The sequence below is a fragment of the Tachypleus tridentatus genome, unplaced genomic scaffold, assembly GCF_004210375.1.
Source record: "Tachypleus tridentatus isolate NWPU-2018 unplaced genomic scaffold, ASM421037v1 Hic_cluster_7, whole genome shotgun sequence".
In the NCBI taxonomy this organism is placed as follows: domain Eukaryota; kingdom Metazoa; phylum Arthropoda; class Merostomata; order Xiphosura; family Limulidae; genus Tachypleus; species Tachypleus tridentatus.
In genome coordinates this window covers 167,934-190,950 of record NW_027467787.1, presented here as the reverse complement: position 1 = coordinate 190,950, position 23,017 = coordinate 167,934, and the positions used below count along the sequence as shown (strand labels likewise).

The 23,017-nt window shown below is 44.2% G+C and overlaps 1 protein-coding gene across 1 annotated transcript in view; it reads right to left on the bottom strand.

Moving 5' to 3' along the window:
• Positions 1–23,017, bottom strand: part of LOC143243660 (uncharacterized) — a 95,672-nt gene that overhangs the window by 28,481 nt on the left and 44,174 nt on the right. The gene's annotated exons all lie outside the window — the stretch shown is intronic.

The window sequence follows — 23,017 nt, the reverse complement described above, 5'->3', positions numbered from 1 at the left end:
GTCTTGTCTAGTCTCTCTGGTGTTTGGGTATATTTATGTGTATACCCAGGAGGGTCAGGTACACTCGACCTCGTCCTCCATTCCTCAGAATAGTCTTGTCTAGTCTCTCTGGTGTTTGGGTATATTTATGTGTATACCCAGGAGGGTCAGGTACACTCGACCTCGTCCTCCATTCCTCAGAATAGTCTAGTCTAGTCTCTCTGGTGTTTGGGTATATTTATGTGTATACCCAGGAGGGTCAGGTACACTCGACCTCGTCTTTCATTCCTCAGAATAGTCTTGTCTAGTCTCTCTGGTGTTTGGGTATATTTATGTGTATACCCAGGAGGGTCAGGTACACTGAACCTCGTCCTCCATTCCTCAGAATAGTCTTGTCTAGTCTCTCTGGTGTTTGGGTATATTTATGTGTATACCCAGGAGGGTCAGGTACACTCGACCTCGTCCTCCATTCCTCAGAATAGTCTTGTCTAGTCTCTCTGGTGTTTGGGTATATTTATGTGTATACCCAGGAGGGTCAGGTACACTCGACCTCGTCCTCCATTCCTCAGAATAGTCTTGTCTAGTCTCTCTGGTGTTTGGGTATATTTATGTGTATACCCAGGAGGGTCAGGTACACTGGACCTCGTCCTCCATTCCTCAGAATAGTCTAGTCTAGTCTCTCTGGTGTTTGGGTATATTTATGTGTATACCCAGGAGGGTCAGGTACACTCGACCTCGTCCTCCATTCCTCAGAATAGTCTTGTCTAGTCTCTCTGGTGTTTGGGTATATTTATGTGTATACCCAGGAGGGTCAGGTACACTGGGCCTCGTCCTCCATTCCTCAGAATAGTCTTGTCTAGTCTCTCTGGTGTTTGGGTATATTTATGTGTATACCCAGGAGGGTCAGGTACACTTGTCTAGACCTCGTCCTCCATTCCTCAGAATAGTCTAGTCTAGTCTCTCTGGTGTTTGGGTATATTTATGTGTATACCCAGGAGGGTCAGGTACACTCGTCTTCCATTCCTCGTCTTGTCTAGTCTCTCTGGTGTTTGGGTATTCCTCAGAATAGTCTTGTCTAGTCTCTCTGGTGTTTGGGTATATTTATGTGTATACCCAGGAGGGTCAGGTACACTCGACCTCGTCCTCCATTCCTCAGAATAGTCTTGTCTAGTCTCTCTGGTGTTTGGGTATATTTATGTGTATACCCAGGAGGGTCAGGTACACTCGACCTCGTCCTCCATTCCTCAGAATAGTCTTGTCTAGTCTCTCTGGTGTTTGGGTATATTTATGTGTATACCCAGGAGGGTCAGGTACACTGAACCTCGTCCTCCATTCCTCAGAATAGTCTTGTCTAGTCTCTCTGGTGTTTGGGTATATTTATGTGTATACCCAGGAGGGTCAGGTACACTGACCTCGTCCTCCATTCCTCAGAATAGTCTTGTCTAGTCTCTCTGGTGTTTGGGTATATTTATGTGTATACCCAGGAGGGTCAGGTACACTCGACCTCGTCCTCCATTCCTCAGAATAGTCTTGTCTAGTCTCTCTGGTGTTTGGGTATATTTATGTGTATACCCAGGAGGGTCAGGTACACTGGACCTCGTCCTCCATTCCTCAGAATAGTCTTGTCTAGTCTCTCTGGTGTTTGGGTATATTTATGTGTATACCCAGGAGGGTCAGGTACACTCGACCTCGTCCTCCATTCCTCAGAATAGTCTTGTCTAGTCTCTCTGGTGTTTGGGTATATTTATGTGTATACCCAGGAGGGTCAGGTACACTCGACCTCGTCCTCCATTCCTCAGAATAGTCTTGTCTAGTCTCTCTGGTGTTTGGGTATATTTATGTGTATACCCAGGAGGGTCAGGTACACTCGACCTCGTCCTCCATTCCTCAGAATAGTCTTGTCTAGTCTCTCTGGTGTTTGGGTATATTTATGTGTATACCCAGGAGGGTCAGGTACACTCGACCTCGTCCTCCATTCCTCAGAATAGTCTTGTCTAGTCTCTCTGGTGTTTGGGTATATTTATGTGTATACCCAGGAGGGTCAGGTACACTCGACCTCGTCCTCCATTCCTCAGAATAGTCTTGTCTAGTCTCTCTGGTGTTTGGGTATATTTATGTGTATACCCAGGAGGGTCAGGTACACTCGACCTCGTCCTCCATTCCTCAGAATAGTCTTGTCTAGTCTCTCTGGTGTTTGGGTATATTTATGTGTATACCCAGGAGGGTCAGGTACACTCGACCTCGTCCTCCATTCCTCAGAATAGTCTTGTCTAGTCTCTCTGGTGTTTGGGTATATTTATGTGTATACCCAGGAGGGTCAGGTACACTCGACCTCGTCCTCCATTCCTCAGAATAGTCTTGTCTAGTCTCTCTGGTGTTTGGGTATATTTATGTGTATACCCAGGAGGGTCAGGTACACTCGACCTCGTCCTCCATTCCTCAGAATAGTCTTGTCTAGTCTCTCTGGTGTTTGGGTATATTTATGTGTATACCCAGGAATAGTCTTGGTCATATTTATGTGTACACTCGACCTCGTCCTCCATTCCTCAGAATAGTCTTGTCTAGTCTCTCTGGTGTTTGGGTATATTCGTCCTCCATGTGTCTATCTAGTCCCAGGAGGGTCAGGTACACTCGACCTCGTCCTCCATTCCTCAGAATAGTCTTGTCTAGTCTCTCTGGTGTTTGGGTATATTTATGTGTATACCCAGGAGGGTCAGGTACACTCGACCTCGTCCTCCATTCCTCAGAATAGTCTTGTCTAGTCTCTCTGGTGTTTGGGTATATTTATGTGTATACCCAGGAGGGTCAGGTACACTCGACCTCGTCTTCCATTCCTCAGAATAGTCTTGTCTCTCTGGTGTTTGGGTATATTTATCTCTCTGGTGTTTGGGTATATTTATGTGTATACCCAGGAGGGTCAGGTACACTCGACCTCGTCCTCCATTCCTCAGAATAGTCTTGTCTAGTCTCTCTGGTGTTTGGGTATATTTATGTGTATACCCAGGAGGGTCAGGTACACTCGACCTCGTCCTCCATTCCTCAGAATAGTCTTCGTCTAGTCTCTCTGGTGTTTGGGTATATTTATGTGTATACCCAGGAGGGTCAGGTACACTCGACCTCGTCCTCCATTCCTCAGAATAGTCTTGTCTAGTCTCTCTGGTGTTTGGGTATATTTATGTGTATACCCAGGAGGGTCAGGTACACTCGACCTCGTCCTCCATTCCTCAGAATAGTCTTGTCTAGTCTCTCTGGTGTTTGGGTATATTTATGTGTATACCCAGGAGGGTCAGGTACACTCGACCTCGTCCTCCATTCCTCAGAATAGTCTTGTCTAGTCTCTCTGGTGTTTGGGTATATTTATGTGTATACCCAGGAGGGTCAGGTACACTCGACCTCGTCCCAGGAGGGTTCCATTCCTCAGAATAGTCTTGTCTAGTCTCTCTGGTGTTTGGGTATATTTATGTGTATACCCAGGAGGGTCAGGTACACTCGACCTCGTCCTCCATTCCTCAGAATAGTCTTGTCTAGTCTCTCTGGTGTTTGGGTATATTTATGTGTATACCCAGGAGGGTCAGGTACACTCGACCTCGTCCTCCATTCCTCAGAATAGTCTTGTCTAGTCTCTCTGGTGTTTGGGTATATTTATGTGTATACCCAGGAGGGTCAGGTACACTGACCTCGTCCTCCATTCCTCAGAATAGTCTTGTCTAGTCTCTCTGGTGTTTGGGTATATTTATGTGTATACCCAGGAGGGTCAGGTACACTCGACCTCGTCTTCCATTCCTCAGAATAGTCTTGTCTAGTCTCTCTGGTGTTTGGGTATATTTATGTGTATACCCAGGAGGGTCAGGTACACTCGACCTCGTCCTCCATTCCTCAGAATAGTCTTGTCTAGTCTCTCTGGTGTTTGGGTATATTTATGTGTATACCCAGGAGGGTCAGGTACACTCGACCTCGTCCTCCATTCCTCAGAATAGTCTTGTCTAGTCTCTCTGGTGTTTGGGTATATTTATGTGTATACCCAGGAGGGTCAGGTACACTCGACCTCGTCCTCCATTCCTCAGAATAGTCTTGTCTAGTCTCTCTGGTGTTTGGGTATATTTATGTTATCAGGTACACTCGACCTCGTCCTCCATTCCTCAGAATAGTCTTGTCTAGTCTCTCTGGTGTTTGGGTATATTTATGTGTATACCCAGGAGGGTCAGGTACACTCGACCTCGTCCTCCATTCCTCAGAATAGTCTTGTCTAGTCTCTCTGGTGTTTGGGTATATTTATGTGTATACCCAGGAGGGTCAGGTACACTCGACCTCGTCCTCCATTCCTCAGAATAGTCTTGTCTAGTCTCTCTGGTGTTTGGGTATATTTATGTGTATACCCAGGAGGGTCAAGTACACTGAACCTCGTCCTCCATTCCTCAGAATAGTCTTGTCTAGTCTCTCTGGTGTTTCGGTATATTTATGTGTATACCCAGGGGGGTCAGGTACACTCAGACCTCGTCCTCCATTCCTCAGAATAGTCTTGTCTAGTCTCTCTGGTGTTTGGGTATATTTATGTGTATACCCAGGAGGGTCAGGTACACTCGACCTCGTCTTCCATTCCTCAGAATAGTCTTGTCTAGTCTCTCTGGTGTTTGGGTATATTTATGTGTATACCCAGGAGGGTCAGGTACACTCGACCTCGTCTTCCATTCCTCAGAATAGTCTTGTCTAGTCTCTCTGGTGTTTGGGTATATTTATGTGTATACCCAGGAGGGTCAGGTACACTCGACCTCGTCCTCCATTCCTCAGAATAGTCTTGTCTAGTCTCTCTGGTGTTTGGGTATATTTATGTGTATACCCAGGAGGGTCAGGTACACTCGACCTCGTCCTCCATTCCTCAGAATAGTCTTGTCTAGTCTCTCTGGTGTTTGGGTATATTTATGTGTATACCCAGGAGGGTCAGGTACACTCGACCTCGTCCTCCATTCCTCAGAATAGTCTTGTCTAGTCTCTCTGGTGTTTGGGTATATTTATGTGTATACCCAGGAGGGTCAGGTACACTCGACCTCGTCCTCCATTCCTCAGAATAGTCTTGTCTAGTCTCTCTGGTGTTTGGGTATATTTATGTGTATACCCAGGAGGGTCAGGTACACTCGACCTCGTCCTCCATTCCTCAGAATAGTCTTGTCTAGTCTCTCTGGTGTTTGGGTATATTTATGTGTATACCCAGGAGGGTCAGGTACACTCGACCTCGTCCTCCATTCCTCAGAATAGTCTTGTCTAGTCTCTCTGGTGTTTGGGTATATTTATGTGTATACCCAGGAGGGTCAGGTACACCTCAGACCTCGTCCTCCATTCCTCAGAATAGTCTTCCATTCCTCAGTCTAGTCTAGTCTCTCTGGTGTTTGGGTATATTTATGTGTATACCCAGGAGGGTCAGGTACACTCGACCTCGTCTTCCATTCCTCAGAATAGTCTTGTCTAGTCTCTCTGGTGTTTGGGTATATTTATGTGTATACCCAGGAGGGTCAGGTACACTCGACCTCGTCCTCCATTCCTCAGAATAGTCTTGTCTAGTCTCTCTGGTGTTTGGGTATATTTATGTGTATACCCAGGAGGGTCAGGTACACTCAGACCTCGTCCTCCATTCCTCAGAATAGTCTTGTCTAGTCTCTCTGGTGTTTGGGTATATTTATGTGTATACCCAGGAGGGTCAGGTACACTCGACCTCGTCCTCCATTCCTCAGAATAGTCTTGTCTAGTCTCTCTGGTGTTTGGGTATATTTATGTGTATACCCAGGAGGGTCAGGTACACTGAACCTCGTCCTCCATTCCTCAGAATAGTCTTGTCTAGTCTCTCTGGTGTTTCGGTATATTTATGTGTATACCCAGGAGGGTCAGGTACACTCGACCTCGTCCTCCATTCCTCAGAATAGTCTTGTCTAGTCTCTCTGGTGTTTGGGTATATTTATGTGTATACCCAGGAGGGTCAGGTACACTCGACCTCGTCTTCCATTCCTCAGAATAGTCTTGTCTAGTCTCTCTGGTGTTTGGGTATATTTATGTGTATACCCAGGAGGGTCAGGTACACTCGACCTCGTCCTCCATTCCTCAGAATAGTCTTGTCTAGTCTCTCTGGTGTTTGGGTATATTTATGTGTATACCCAGGAGGGTCAGGTACACTCGACCTCGTCCTCCATTCCTCAGAATAGTCTTGTCTAGTCTCTCTGGTGTTTGGGTATATTTATGTGTATACCCAGGAGGGTCAGGTACACTCGACCTCGTCCTCCATTCCTCAGAATAGTCTTGTCTAGTCTCTCTGGTGTTTGGGTATATTTATGTGTATACCCAGGATAGTCTTGTCTAGTCTCTCTGGTGTTTGGGTATATTTATGTGTATACCCAGGTACACTCGACCTCGTCCTCCATTCCTCAGAATAGTCTTGTCTAGTCTCTCTGGTGTTTGGGTATATTTATGTGTATACCCAGGAGGGTCAGGTACACTCGACCTCGTCCTCCATTCCTCAGAATAGTCTTGTCTAGTCTCTCTGGTGTTTGGGTATATTTATGTGTATACCCAGGAGGGTCAGGTACACTGACCTCGTCCTCCATTCCTCACCTCGTCCCAGGAGGGTCAGGTACACTCCATTCCTCAGAATAGTCTTGTCTAGTCTCTCTGGTGTTTGGGTATATTTATGTGTATACCCAGGAGGGTCAGGTACACTCGACCTCGTCCTCCATTCCTCAGAATAGTCTTGTCTAGTCTCTCTGGTGTTTGGGTATATTTATGTGTATACCCAGGAGGGTCAGGTACACTCGACCTCGTCCTCCATTCCTCAGAATAGTCTTGTCTAGTCTCTCTGGTGTTTGGGTATATTTATGTGTATACCCAGGAGGGTCAGGTACACTCTCTCTGACCTCGTCTCGTCTCCATTCCTCAGAATAGTCTTGTCTAGTCTCTCTGGTGTTTGGGTATATTTATGTGTATACCCAGGAGGGTCAGGTACACTCGACCTCGTCCTCCATTCCTCAGAATAGTCTTGTCTAGTCTCTCTGGTGTTTGGGTATATTTATGTGTATACCCAGGAGGGTCAAGTACACTCGACCTCGTGCTCCATTCTTCAGAATAGTTTTGTCTAGTCTCTCTGGTGTTTGGGTAGAATAGTCTTGTCTAGTCTCTCTGGTGTTTGGGTATATTTATGTGTATACCCAGGAGGGTCAGGTACACTCGACCTCGTCTTCCATTCCTCAGAATAGTCTTGTCTAGTCTCTCTGGTGTTTGGGTATATTTATGTGTATACCCAGGAGGGTCAGGTACACTCGACCTCGTCCTCCATTCCTCAGAATAGTCTTGTCTAGTCTCTCTGGTGTTTGGGTATATTTATGTGTATACCCAGGAGGGTCAGGTACACTCGACCTCGTCCTCCATTCCTCAGAATAGTCTTGTCTAGTCTCTCTGGTGTTTGGGTATATTTATGTGTATACCCAGGAGGGTCAGGTACACTCGACCTCGTCCTCCATTCCTCAGAATAGTCTTGTCTAGTCTCTCTGGTGTTTGGGTATATTTATGTGTATACCCAGGAGGGTCAGGTACACTCGACCTCGTCCTCCATTCCTCAGAATAGTCTTGTCTAGTCTCTCTGGTGTTTGGGTATATTTATGTGTATACCCAGGAGGGTCAGGTACACTCGACCTCGTCTTCCATTCCTCAGAATAGTCTTGTCTAGTCTCTCTGGTGTTTGGGTATATTTATGTGTATACCCAGGAGGGTCAGGTACACTCGACCTCGTCCTCCATTCCTCAGAATAGTCTTGTCTAGTCTCTCTGGTGTTTGGGTATATTTATGTGTATACCCAGGAGGGTCAGGTACACTCGACCTCGTCCTCCATTCCTCAGAATAGTCTTGTCTAGTCTCTCTGGTGTTTGGGTATATTTATGTGTATACCCAGGAGGGTCAGGTACACTACACTCGACCTCGTCCTCCATTCCTCAGAATAGTCTTGTCTAGTCTCTCTGGTGTTTGGGTATATTTATGTGTATACCCAGGAGGGTCAGGTACACTCGACCTCGTCCTCCATTCCTCAGAATAGTCTAGTCTAGTCTCTCTGGTGTTTGGGTATTTTATGGGGAGGGTATATTTAGAATGTCTTGTCTAGTCTCTCTGGTGTTTGGGTATATTTATGTGTATACCCAGGAGGGTCAGGTACACTCGACCTCGTCCTCCATTCCTCAGAATAGTCTTGTCTAGTCTCTCTGGTGTTTGGGTATATTTATGTGTATACCCAGGAGGGTCAGGTACACTCGACCTCGTCCTCCATTCCTCAGAATAGTCTTGTCTAGTCTCTCTGGTGTTTGGGTATATTTATGTGTATACCCAGGAGGGTCAGGTACACTCGACCTCGTCTTCCATTCCTCAGAATAGTCTTGTCTAGTCTCTCTGGTGTTTGGGTATATTTATGTGTATACCCAGGAGGGTCAGGTACACTCGACCTCGTCCTCCATTCCTCAGAATAGTCTTGTCTAGTCTCTCTGGTGTTTGGGTATATTTATGTGTATACCCAGGAGGGTCAGGTACACTCGACCTCGTCCTCCATTCCTCAGAATAGTCTTGTCTAGTCTCTCTGGTGTTTGGGTATATTTATGTGTATACCCAGGAGGGTCAGGTACACTCGACCTCGTCCTCCATTCCTCAGAATAGTCTTGTCTAGTCTCTCTGGTGTTTGGGTATATTTATGTGTATACCCAGGAGGGTCAGGTACACTCGACCTCGTCCTCCATTCCTCAGAATAGTCTTGTCTAGTCTCTCTGGTGTTTGGGTATATTTATGTGTATACTGGTACACTCGACCTCGTCCTTTCCTCAGAATAGTCTTGTCTAGTCTCTCTGGTGTTTGGGTATATTTATGTGTATACCCAGGAGGGTCAGGTACACTCGACCTCGTCCTCCATTCCTCAGAATAGTCTTGTCTAGTCTCTCTGGTGTTTGGGTATATTTATGTGTATACCCAGGAAAGTCAGGTACACTCGACCTCGTCCTCCATTCCTCAGAATAGTCTTGTCTAGTCTCTCTGGTGTTTGGGTATATTTATGTGTATACCCAGGAGGGTCAGGTACACTCGACCTCGTCGTCTCCATTCCTCAGAATAGTCTTGTCTAGTCTCTCTGGTGTTTGGGTATATTTATGTGTATACCCAGGAGGGTCAGGTACACTCGACCTCGTCCTCCATTCCTCAGAATAGTCTTGTCTAGTCTCTCTGGTGTTTGGGTATATTTATGTGTATACCCAGGAGGGTCAGGTACACTCGACCTCGTCCTCCATTCCTCAGAATAGTCTTGTCTAGTCTCTCTGGTGTTTGGGTATATTTATGTGTATACCCAGGAGGGTCAGGTACACTCAGACCTCGTCCTCCATTCCTCAGAATAGTCTTGTCTAGTCTCTCTGGTGTTTGGGTATATTTATGTGTATACCCAGGAGGGTCAGGTACACTCCTCGATTCCTCGAATAGTCTTGTCTAGTCTCATTCCTCAGAATAGTCTCCATTCCTCTAGTCTCTCTCTCTGGTGTTTGGGTATATTTATGTGTATACCCAGGAGGGTCAGGTACACTCGACCTCGTCCTCCATTCCTCAGAATAGTCTTGTCTAGTCTCTCTGGTGTTTGGGTATATTTATGTGTATACCCAGGAGGGTCAGGTACACTCGACCTCGTCCTCCATTCCTCAGAATAGTCTTGTCTAGTCTCTCTGGTGTTTGGGTATATTTATGTGTATACCCAGGAGGGTCAGGTACACTCGACCTCGTCCTCCATTCCTCAGAATAGTCTTGTCTAGTCTCTCTGGTGTTTGGGTATATTTATGTGTATACCCAGGAGGGTCAGGTACACTCGACCTCGTCCTCCATTCCTCAGAATAGTCTTGTCTAGTCTCTCTGGTGTTTGGGTATATTTATGTGTATACCCAGGAGGGTCAGGTACACTGACCTCGTCTTTCACCTCGATTCCTCAGTCTTCCTCAGAGTCTAGTCTCATTCCTCAGAATAGTCGTCCTCCATTCCTCAGAATAGTCTTGTCTAGTCTCTCTGGTGTTTGGGTATATTTATGTGTATACCCAGGAGGGTCAGGTACACTCGACCTCGTCTTCCATTCCTCAGAATAGTCTTGTCTAGTCTCTCTGGTGTTTGGGTATATTTATGTGTATACCCAGGAGGGTCAGGTACACTCGACCTCGTCCTCCATTCCTCAGAATAGTCTTGTCTAGTCTCTCTGGTGTTTGGGTATATTTATGTGTATACCCAGGAGGGTCAGGTACACTCGACCTCGTCTCTCCATTCCTCAGAATAGTCTTGTCTAGTCTCTCTGGTGTTTGGGTATATTTATGTGTATACCCAGGAGGGTCAGGTACACTCGACCTCGTCCTCCATTCCTCAGAATAGTCTTGTCTAGTCTCTCTGGTGTTTGGGTATATTTATGGTATATTTATGTGTATACCCAGGAGGGTCAGGTACACTCGACCTCGTCCTCCATTCCTCAGAATAGTCTTGTCTAGTCTCTCTGGTGTTTGGGTTTGGGGAGGGTAGGTATTTCCTCCATTCCTCAGTAGTCTTGTCTAGTCTCTCTGGTGTTTGGGTATATTTATGGATACCCAGGAGGGTCAGGTACACTCGACCTCGTCCTCCATTCCTCAGAATAGTCTTGTCTAGTCTCTCTGGTGTTTGGGTATATTTATGTGTATACCCAGGAGGGTCAGGTACACTCGACCTCGTCCTCCATTCCTCAGAATAGTCTTGTCTAGTCTCTCTGGTGTTTGGGTATATTTATGTGTATACCCAGGAGGGTCTCGACCTCGTCTAGAATAGTCTTGTCTAGTCTCTCTGGTGTTTGGGTATATTTATGTGTATACCCAGGAGGGTCAGGTACACTCGACCTCGTCCTCCATTCCTCAGAATAGTCTTGTCTAGTCTCTCTGGTGTTTGGGTATATTTATGTGTATACCCAGGAGGGTCAGGTACACTCGACCTCGTCCTCCATTCCTCAGAATAGTCTTGTCTAGTCTCTCTGGTGTTTGGGTATATTTATGTGTATACCCAGGAGGGTCAGGTACACTCCTCGACCTCGTCTTCCATTCCTCAGAATAGTCTTGTCTAGTCTCTCTGGTGTTTGGGTATATTTATGTGTATACCCAGGAGGGTCAGGTACACTCGACCTCGTCCTCCATTCCTCAGAATAGTCTTGTCTAGTCTCTCTGGTGTTTGGGTATATTTATGTGTATACCCAGGAGGGTCAGGTACACTCGACCTCGTCCTCCATTCCTCAGAATAGTCTTCTAGTCTCTCTGGTGTTTGGGTATATTTATGTGTATACCCAGGAGGGTCAGGTACACTCGACCTCGTCTTCCATTCCTCAGAATAGTCTTGTCTAGTCTCTCTGGTGTTTGGGTATATTTATGTGTATACCCAGGAGGGTCAGGTACACTCGACCTCGTCCTCCATTCCTCAGAATAGTCTTGTCTAGTCTCTCTGGTGTTTGGGTATATTTATGTGTATACCCAGGAGGGTCAGGTACACTCGACCTCGTCTTCCATTCCTCAGAATAGTCTTGTCTAGTCTCTCTGGTGTTTGGGTATATTTATGTGTATACCCAGGAGGGTCAGGTACACTCGACCTCGTCCTCCATTCCTCAGAATAGTCTTGTCTAGTCTCTCTGGTGTTTGGGTATATTTATGTGTATACCCAGGAGGGTCAGGTACACTCGACCTCGTCCTCCATTCCTCAGAATAGTCTTGTCTAGTCTCTCTGGTGTTTGGGTATATTTATGTGTATACCCAGGAGGGTCAGGTACACTCGACCTCGTCTTCCATTCCTCAGAATAGTCTTGTCTAGTCTCTCTGGTGTTTGGGTATATTTATGTGTATACCCAGGAGGGTCAGGTACACTCGACCTCGTCCTCCATTCCTCAGAATAGTCTTGTCTAGTCTCTCTGGTGTTTGGGTATATTTATGTGTATACCCAGGAGGGTCAGGTACACTCGACCTCGTCCTCCATTCCTCAGAATAGTCTTGTCTAGTCTCTCTGGTGTTTGGGTATATTTATGTGTATACCCAGGAGGGTCAGGTACACTCGACCTCGTCTTCCATTCCTCAGAATAGTCTTGTCTAGTCTCTCTGGTGTTTGGGTATATTTATGTGTATACCCAGGAGGGTCAGGTACACTCGACCTCGTCCTCCATTCCTCAGAATAGTCTTGTCTAGTCTCTCTGGTGTTTGGGTATATTTATGTGTATACCCAGGAGGGTCAGGTACACTCGACCTCGTCCTCCATTCCTCAGAATAGTCTTGTCTAGTCTCTCTGGTGTTTGGGTATATTTATGTGTATACCCAGGAGGGTCAGGTACACTCGACCTCGTCCTCCATTCCTCAGAATAGTCTTGTCTAGTCTCTCTGGTGTTTGGGTATATTTATGTGTATACCCAGGAGGGTCAGGTACACTCGACCTCGTCCTCCATTCCTCAGAATAGTCTTGTCTAGTCTCTCTGGTGTTTGGGTATATTTATGTGTATACCCAGGAGGGTCAGGTACACTCGACCTCGTCCTCCATTCCTCAGAATAGTCTTGTCTAGTCTCTCTGGTGTTTGGGTATATTTATGTGTATACCCAGGAGGTCCTTCCATTCCTCAGTCTTGTCTAGTCTCTCTGGTACACTCACTCGACCTCGTCCTCCATTCCTCAGAATAGTCTTGTCTAGTCTCTCTGGTGTTTGGGTATATTTATGTGTATACCCAGGAGGGTCAGGTACACTCGACCTCGTCTTCCATTCCTCAGAATAGTCTTGTCTAGTCTCTCTGGTGTTTGGGTATATTTATGTGTATACCCAGGAGGGTCAGGTACACTCGACCTCGTCCTCCATTCCTCAGAATAGTCTTGTCTAGTCTCTCTGGTGTTTGGGTATATTTATGTGTATACCCAGGAGGGTCAGGTACACTCCTCGACCTCGTCTTGTCTCCATTCCTCAGAATAGTCTTGTCTAGTCTCTCTGGTGTTTGGGTATATTTATGTGTATACCCAGGAGGGTCAGGTACACTCGACCTCGTCCTCCATTCCTCAGAATAGTCTTGTCTAGTCTCTCTGGTGTTTGGGTATATTTATGTGTATACCCAGGAGGGTCAGGTACACTCGACCTCGTCCTCCATTCCTCAGAATAGTCTTTCCTCTAGTCTCTCTGGTGTTTGGGTATATTTATGTGTATACCCAGGAGGGTCAGGTACACTCGACCTCGTCCTCCATTCCTCATTCCTCAGAATAGTCTTGTCTAGTCTCTCTGGTGTTTGGGTATATTTATGTGTATACCCAGGAGGGTCAGGACCTACACTCTAGACCTCGTCTCCATTCCTCAGAATAGTCTTGTCTAGTCTCTCTGGTGTTTGGGTATATTTATGTGTATACCCAGGAGGGTCAGGTACACTCGACCTCGTCCTCCATTCCTCAGAATAGTCTTGTCTAGTCTCTCTGGTGTTTGGGTATATTTATGTGTATACCCAGGAGGGTCAGGTACACTCGACCTCGTCCTCCATTCCTCAGAATAGTCTTGTCTAGTCTCTCTGGTGTTTGGGTATATTTATGTGTATACCCAGGAGGGTCAGGTACACTCGACCTCGTCTTCCATTCCTCAGAATAGTCTTGTCTAGTCTCTCTGGTGTTTGGGTATATTTATGTGTATACCCAGGAGGGTCAGGTACACTCGACCTCGTCCTCCATTCCTCAGAATAGTCTTGTCTAGTCTCTCTGGTGTTTGGGTATATTTATGTGTATACCCAGGAGGGTCAGGTACACTCGACCTCGTCCTCCATTCCTCAGAATAGTCTTGTCTAGTCTCTCTGGTGTTTGGGTATATTTATGTGTATACCCAGGAGGGTCAGGTACACTCGACCTCGTCCTCCATTCCTCAGAATAGTCTTGTCTAGTCTCTCTGGTGTTTGGGTATATTTATGTGTATACCCAGGAGGGTCAGGTACACTCGACCTCGTCCTCCATTCCTCAGAATAGTCTTGTCTAGTCTCTCTGGTGTTTGGGTATATTTATGTGTATACCCAGGAGGGTCAGGTACACTCGACCTCGTCCTCCATTCCTCAGAATAGTCTTGTCTAGTCTCTCTGGTGTTTGGGTATATTTATGTGTACACTACCTCGTCCTCCATTCCTCAGAATAGTCTTGTCTAGTCTCTCTGGTGTTTGGGTATATTTATGTGTATACCCAGGTACACTCGACCTCGTCTTTCATTCCTCAGAATAGTCTTGTCTAGTCTCTCTGGTGTTTGGGTATATTTATGTGTATACCCAGGAGGGTCAGGTACACTCGACCTCGTCCTCCATTCCTCAGAATAGTCTTGTCTAGTCTCTCTGGTGTTTGGGTATATTTATGTGTATACCCAGGTACACTCGACCTCGTCCTCCATTCCTCAGAATAGTCTTGTCTAGTCTCTCTGGTGTTTGGGTATATTTATGTGTATACTCGACACTCGACCTCCATTCCTCAGAATAGTCTTGTCTAGTCTCTCTGGTGTTTGGGTATATTTATGTGTATACCCAGGAGGGTCAGGTACACTCGACCTCGGTGTACACTCGATCTCCATTCCTCAGAATAGTCTTGTCTAGTCTCTCTGGTGTTTGGGTATATTTATGTGTATACCTCAGGAGGGTCAGGTACACTCGACCTCGTCCTCCATTCCTCAGAATAGTCTTGTCTAGTCTCTCTGGTGTTTGGGTATATTTATGTGTATACCCAGGAGGGTCAGGTACACTCGACCTCGTCCTCCATTCCTCAGAATAGTCTTGTCTAGTCTCTCTGGTGTTTGGGTATATTTATGTGTATACCCAGGAGGGTCAGGTACACTCGACCTCGTCCTCCATTCCTCAGAATAGTCTTGTCTAGTCTCTCTGGTGTTTGGGTATATTTATGTGTATACCCAGGAGGGTCAGGTACACTCGACCTCGTCCTCCATTCCTCAGAATAGTCTTGTCTAGTCTCTCTGGTGTTTGGGTATATTTATGTGTATACCCAGGTCAGGTACACTCGACCTCGTCCTCCATTCCTCAGAATAGTCTTGTCTAGTCTCTCTGGTGTTTGGGTATATTTATGTGTATACCCAGGAGGGTCAGGTACACTCGACCTCGTCCTCCATTCCTCAGAATAGTCTTGTCTAGTCTCTCTGGTGTTTGGGTATATTTATGTGTATACCCAGGAGGGTCAGGTACACTCGACCTCGTCCTCCATTCCTCAGAATAGTCTTGTCTAGTCTCTCTGGTGTTTGGGTATATTTATGTGTATACCCAGGAGGGTCAGACCTCGTCCTCCATTCCTCAGTAGTCAGTCTCTCTGTGTTTGGGTATATTTATGTGTATACACTACGACCTCGTCCTCCATTCCTCAGAATAGTCTTGTCTAGTCTCTCTGGTGTTTGGGTATATTTATGTGGAGGGTCAGGTACCCAGGTCTTGTCTAGTCTCTCTGGTCCCAGGTACACTCGACCTCGTCCTCCATTCCTCAGAATAGTCTTGTCTAGTCTCTCTGGTGTTTGGGTATATTTATGTGTATACCCAGGAGGGTCAGGTACACTCGACCTCGTCCTCCATTCCTCAGAATAGTCTTGTCTAGTCTCTCTGGTGTTTGGGTATATTTATGTGTATACCCAGGAGGGTCAGGTACACTCGACCTCGTCCTCCATTCCTCAGAATAGTCTTGTCTAGTCTCTCTGGTGTTTGGGTATATTTATGTGTATACCCAGGAGGGTCAGGTACACTCGACCTCGTCCTCCATTCCTCAGAATAGTCTTGTCTAGTCTCTCTGGTGTTTGGGTATATTTATGTGTATACCCAGGAGGGTCAGGTACACTCGACCTCGTCCTCCATTCCTCAGAATAGTCTTGTCTAGTCTCTCTGGTGTTTGGGTATATTTATGTGTATACCCAGGAGGGTCAGTGTACACTCGACCTCCATTCCTCAGAATAGTCTTGTCTAGTCTCTCTGGTGTTTGGGTATATTTATGTGTATACCCAGGAGGGTCAGGTACACTCGACCTCGTCCTCCATTCCTCAGAATAGTCTTGTCTAGTCTCTCTGGTGTTTGGGTATATTTATGTGTATACCCAGGAGGGTCAGGTACACTCGACCTCGTCCTCCATTCCTCAGAATAGTCTTGTCTAGTCTCTCTGGTGTTTGGGTATATTTATGTGTATACCCAGGAGGGTCAGGTACACTCGACCTCGTCTTCCATTCCTCAGAATAGTCTTGTCTAGTCTCTCTGGTGTTTGGGTATATTTATGTGTATACCCAGGAGGGTCAGGTACACTCGACCTCGTCCTCCATTCCTCAGAATAGTCTTGTCTAGTCTCTCTGGTGTTTGGGTATATTTATGTGTATACCCAGGAGGGTCAGGTACACTACACTGATTCCTCAGTCCTAGTCTCCATTCCTCAGAATAGTCTTGTCTAGTCTCTCTGGTGTTTGGGTATATTTATGTGTATACCCAGGAGGGTCAGGTACACTCGACCTCGTCCTCCATTCCTCAGAATAGTCTTGTCTAGTCTCTCTGGTGTTTGGGTATATTTATGTGTATACCCAGGAGGGTCAGGTACACTCGACCTCGTCTTCCATTCCTCAGAATAGTCTTGTCTAGTCTCTCTGGTGTTTGGGTATATTTATGTGTATACCCAGGAGGGTCAGGTACACTCGACCTCGTCCTCCATTCCTCAGAATCTTCCAGAATAGTCTTGTCTAGTCTCTCTGGTGTTTGGGTATATTTATGTGTATACCCAGGAGGGTCAGGTACACTGACCTCGTCCTCCATTCCTCAGAATAGTCTACTAGTCTCTCTGGTGTTTGGGTATATTTATGTGTATCCATTCCTCAGAATAGTCTTGTCTAGTCTCTCTGGTGTTTGGGTATATTTATGTGTATACCCAGGAGGGTCAGGTACACTCGACCTCGTCCTCCATTCCTCAGAATAGTCTTGTCTAGTCTCTCTGGTGTTTGGGTATATTTATGTGTATACCCAGGAGGGTCAGGTACACTCGACCTCGTCCTCCATTCCTCAGAATAGTCTTGTCTAGTCTCTCTGGTGTTTGGGTATATTTATGTGTATACCCAGGAGGGTCAGGTACACTCGACCTCGTCCTCCATTCCTCAGAATAGTCTTGTCTAGTCTCTCTGGTGTTTGGGTATATTTATGTGTATACCCAGGAGGGTCAGGTACACTCGACCTCGTCCTCCATTCCTCAGAATAGTCTTGTCTAGTCTCTCTGGTGTTTGGGTATATTTATGTGTATACCCAGGAGGGTCAGGTACACTCGACCTCGTCCTCCATTCCTCAGAATAGTCTTGTCTAGTCTCTCTGGTGTTTGGGTATATTTATGTGTATACCCATAGGGTCAGGTACACTCGACCTCGTCCTCCATTCCTCAGAATAGTCTTGTCTAGTCTCTCTGGTGTTTGGGTATATTTATGTGTATACCCAGGAGGGTCAGGTACACTCGACCTCGTCTTCCATTCCTCATTCCTCAGAATAGTCTTGTCTATTCCTCAGAATAGTCTCTCTGGTGGTGTTTGGGTATATTTATGTGTATACCCAGGAGGGTCAGGTACACTCGACCTCGTCCTCCATTCCTCAGAATAGTCTTGTCTAGTCTCTCTGGTGTTTGGGTATATTTATGTGTATACCCAGGAGGGTCAGGTACACTCGACCTCGTCCTCCATTCCTCAGAATAGTCTTGTCTAGTCTCTCTGGTGTTTGGGTATATTTATGTGTATACCCAGGAGGGTCAGGTACACTCGACCTCGTCTTCCATTCCTCAGAATAGTCTTGTCTAGTCTCTCTGGTGTTTGGGTATATTTATGTGTATACCCAGGAGGGTCAGGTACACTCGACCTCGTCTTCCATTCCTCAGAATAGTCTTGTCTAGTCTCTCTGGTGTTTGGGTATATTTATGTGTATACCCAGGAGGGTCAGGTACACTCGACCTCGTCCTCCATTCCTCAGAATAGTCTTGTCTAGTCTCTCTGGTGTTTGGGTATATTTATGTGTATACCCAGGAGGGTCAGGTACACTCGACCTCGTCTTCCATTCCTCAGAATAGTCTTGTCTAGTCTCTCTGGTGTTTGGGTATATTTATGTGTATACCCAGGAGGGTCAGGTACACTCGACCTCGTCCTCCATTCCTCAGAATAGTCTTGTCTAGTCTCTCTGGTGTTTGGGTATATTTATGTGTATACCCAGGAGGGTCAGGTACACTCGACCTCGTCCTCCATTCCTCAGAATAGTCTTGTCTAGTCTCTCTGGTGTTTGGGTATATTTATGTGTATACCCAGGAGGGTCAGGTACACTCGACCTCGTCCTCCATTCCTCAGAATAGTCTTGTCTAGTCTCTCTGGTGTTTGGGTATATTTATGTGTATACCCAGGAGGGTCAGGTACACTCGACCTCGTCCTCCATTCCTCAGAATAGTCTTGTCTAGTCTCTCTGGTGTTTGGGTATATTTATGTGTATACCCAGGAGGGTCAGGTACACTCGACCTCGTCTTCCATTCCTCAGAATAGTCTTGTCTAGTCTCTCTGGTGTTTGGGTATATTTATGTGTATACCCAGGAGGGTCAGGTACACTCGACCTCGTCCTCCATTCCTCAGAATAGTCTTGTCTAGTCTCTCTGGTGTTTGGGTATATTTATGTGTATACCCAGGAGGGTCAGGTACACTCGACCTCGTCCTCCATTCCTCAGAATAGTCTTGTCTAGTCTCTCTGGTGTTTGGGTATATTTATGTGTATACCCAGGAGGGTCAGGTACACTCGACCTCGTCCTCCATTCCTCAGAATAGTCTTGTCTAGTCTCTCTGGTGTTTGGGTATATTTATGTGTATACCCAGGAGGGTCAGGTACACTCGACCTCGTCCTCCATTCCTCAGAATAGTCTTGTCTAGTCTCTCTGGTGTTTGGGTATATTTATGTGTTCCTCAGATCTAGTCTCTCTGGTGTTTGGGTATATTTATGTGTATACCCAGGAGGGTCAGGTACACCTCGACCTCCTGTATTCCTCCATTCCTAACTTTAGAGAATAGTCTTGTCTAGTCTCTCTGGTGTTTGTCTTAAATATTTTGTTTTATAATTGGTCATAAACTCTAAAACCTTTTTCAATATATTCCTTTGTAATATGTTATTCTTAAAACAGAATTCAAAACCTAGATGTGCTTAAAGCAAACAAAAGGTATTTTCGTAAACAGTTATTGTTTGTGACTATCGAACACCATATACTTATTTCATTTTTGCTCAAGTAACTGGATGTTATTAATATAACAAACATTTTCCCTGGTATCTATTGGTGCAATTGGATGTTATTAATATAACAAACATTTTCCCTGGTATCTATTGGTGCAATTGGATGTTATTAATATAACAAACATTTTCCCTGGTATCTATTGGTGCAATTGGATGTTATTAATATAACAAACATCTTCCCTGGTATCTATTGCTGTAATTGTATGTTATTAATATAACAAACCTTTTTCCTGGTATCTATTGGTGTAATTTGATGTTAGTAATATAACAAAAATTTTCCTTGGTATCTATTGCTGTAATTGTATGTTATTAATATAAGAAACATTTTCCCTGGTATCTATTGGTGTAATTGGATGTTATTAATATAACAAACATCTTCCCTGGTATCTATTGGTGTAATTGTTGTCTTTTTCTCTTTGCTTAAATTATTCCACAACTCAGAAATACAGCATCTACAATACTAAAATTGAAAAGATGATTCTGTAGAAGTGTAGCTATTAATCGTTACAGACAGAGAGTATGCAAACATTTTACACGATATTATGGTATCTAGTGCATTCTTACGATGCCCAGCATTAGCCAGGTAGTTAGGGCACTTGACTCGTATTTTCAAATATTACAGGAGCATTACACCCAGAATTTAAGAGAATCTTTCTTAAGCTAGATGCATTCTGAGAAGTTTCTAAGTTGAAAACGTTCAAAGTCAGAACATGCCACAAAAAATAACTTTAAAAGCATCAGACATTAGAACGAACTAAATAAAGAAAACACTGCTGAACCAGTCAACTCATCTAGTGGATTTTTCATTAGAGGGAAACTTTATCTTAAAGATTGAAAAGAATGGTCAACCAGGAAAATCGTACCTCACTAGAATCGTTGAGGCTCCACTCAAGAAACACCACATCTGTGATCAAGAATTGTCTTCCTATGCAAACCACAGACGATAATTATGAACAGGCTCCCTCCCCCGAGCAGATTTTTGTGGCTAAAGCGATGCTGTAGAGACAATAACAAAGTGGATAAAAACCTGAGTTCTCTATAACCACGAGGAGGGTCAGCTTACGTGAGGGGCCAGTCTACCATCAGTATGTGAAGAAGAAACCTGATGCCTGTGGTACAGGCTAACTGAAAGCAGAGAAAGTCAGATAGGACCTTTGTAGGCCTCAATACATCCTCTGTTACAAGCTAAAAGCTGACAGCGACACTGAGAACTTTGCTCTTAGGGTTGCAGTGAGAGACAGTGATACCTCAGACTGTCCATGAAGGTAAATATACAATCTATATATATATATATTTCTTTTACTATTTTGTCATGACGACCACTCTTACTCTTTTAGGCATGCAAAAAAAGAACAATAAATTAAAGTGTTTCTTTGTATTGTGCGTTTCTATACTAAGAGATATATTTTTGTCTTGATATGTTTCTTATTAAATGGACAATTCTGTTTTGTGATCTTTTTCATGCGAGAGAGCTGTATACCATCAATGTATATCTTTGTTAAAGATTTTTAAAACATATTTACGAAATAAAATTTTATCTGTTAAATAAGTTTTAAAATTTGTTTATGTATTCTATATTATTTTCCTTCTTTTAAAATCTTAATAATAAGTCTCTTCCATGTTAGCCTGTCCATTCCAAAAGAGAACAGTGTAACACATATCTTGTTTGCTCTTTTCCTTATCATACTATGATGGAACTCCTGCTTGAATGATACTGGAAAAAAGCATTTTTATTACGCGATGTGCAACCCCAACTTTGAGAAATTTTTATCCTGTGTGCATGTAGATTTGCAATAAGAGGTCACAGTTTTTCCGTTTTGCCTTCGTTTCCTGTCACGAATAATTTTATTTCTCTCTATTCTCAGGGTGCAGGTATGACATGACTCAGCATGGTCAAGTGTGTTAAGGCGTTTGACTCGTAATCCGAGGGTTGCAGGTTCGAATCCCCGTCGCACCAAACATGCTCGCCCTTTCAGCCGTGGGGGCTTTATAATGTACGGTCAATCCCACTATTCGTTGGTAAAAGAGTAGCCCAAGAGTTAGCGGTGGGTGGTGATGACTAGCTGCTTTCCCTCTAGTCTTACACTGCTAAATTAGGGACAGCTAACGCAGATAGCCCTCTGCGTTAATAAACAATAAAATAAACAAACAGGCATGACATCATGAGTACATCACATGCAGATCTAATGTTATGGCGCCATCTATATAAATATAATAGTAATGTTTGTTGTATGTTCATGTAAATACTTCACAGGGTGTAGATGAATCTTCACCAAAATTGGTATGGAGATTCATTAGGTCCATGGAGAAATACATGCACATTTTTCAATTTTGCACTTTACAGTTCTTACAAGTACTTTTGCGGTTTTTTCACCACAAAGGTGGATCTTCACCAAACTTGTCACGAAAAGGTTTTGGGTACATGAGGCGATACAGTTTACAGTTTCACATTTTGTGTTTTGCTGTTTTTCTTGGTGTGTATTTTTTTACAGCAAAGCCACACTGGGCTAGCTGCTGAGTCTACCGAGGGGAATCAAACCCCTGATTTTAAAATTGTAAATCCGTAGACTTGTCGCTGTGCCAGCGGGGGACATTTTCTGGGTGTTTTGGCTGGTTTTTTTAAATTATATATTAAGGCATGTCCTAAGATAACCTTTCATTAATCATGAATTTACATAACTTCCATCTAGGATACGGGTACCCTAGCTAGTTTTTCTCAATCTTAATTCGTTAAATTGCTGTAAAAATTATTGTATGTATTAAGACTTATTGATGTTTTTTACAGTAGTTTATCATTTAATAATTTTTTTATTCTGATGTGGTATTTGGTAAATCATTATTAAAGGATATTTTGGATGCTACGAGATATGTGAATTTGAATATTGAAGTCCAAAAGAATTTAACCAGAGTACTATATTTATACAATTATTTACTTATAAATGAAGAAGTTTTCTTTTGAAAGTTCGAGAGGCTCGTTGTTAAAGGGTTAAGTGTTTCTAGGAATAAGTAAAATTTAATATTCGTATTGATAATGTTGCGAGTTCAAAGATGTTTGGTGTTAAAGTTCATTCTAATTGCAGTTTTAAGAACAGCCTTGAGAGAAGGAAGGTAAGAATGTAATAAGCTGGAATATAATGGGTTTTATATCTTCTGTAATAAGCTGGAATATAATGGGTTTTATATCTTCTGTAATAAGCTGGAATATAATGGGTTTTCTATCTTCTGTAATAATATAATATTTATTAAGTATTGAATACTGAGTTTTCGCCCTCTCATGGAGGCAACAAGTGGTCTAAAGATTTACTAACGTTATCTTGTTCTAGTTGCTTCACCCTTTCAGAATTCTAGAGGGTGATGCTTCCTATATTTATGCAAAATATGGGTTGAACAAGTTAGCACTGAAGTAAACTTTACTGGTCTATTATGAAGCTGATTGAAGATGACAGCCTGCTAGTGATTTCGGGGAACGGAGGTCATGAGATGGCGCTGTACATTGAACATAAAAACATCAAGTTAATATTTCGGATCTGGGCATTTTTAAATAAATTCTTCAGTAAGTGACTGACAAGAGGATTTGGATTTTTACTGGAAGACCTGCGTGTTTAGAGTTGAAGCATTTAATAACAAAAATTAGAGAAATGAACATCAAATAAAGAGAGGATTGTTTTGCTTATTTTAGAGCATAGTCATGTTAACTGCTGCGTCTACCAATGGGATCTAACCCCAAATGGTAGAGTTGTAAGTCCATAG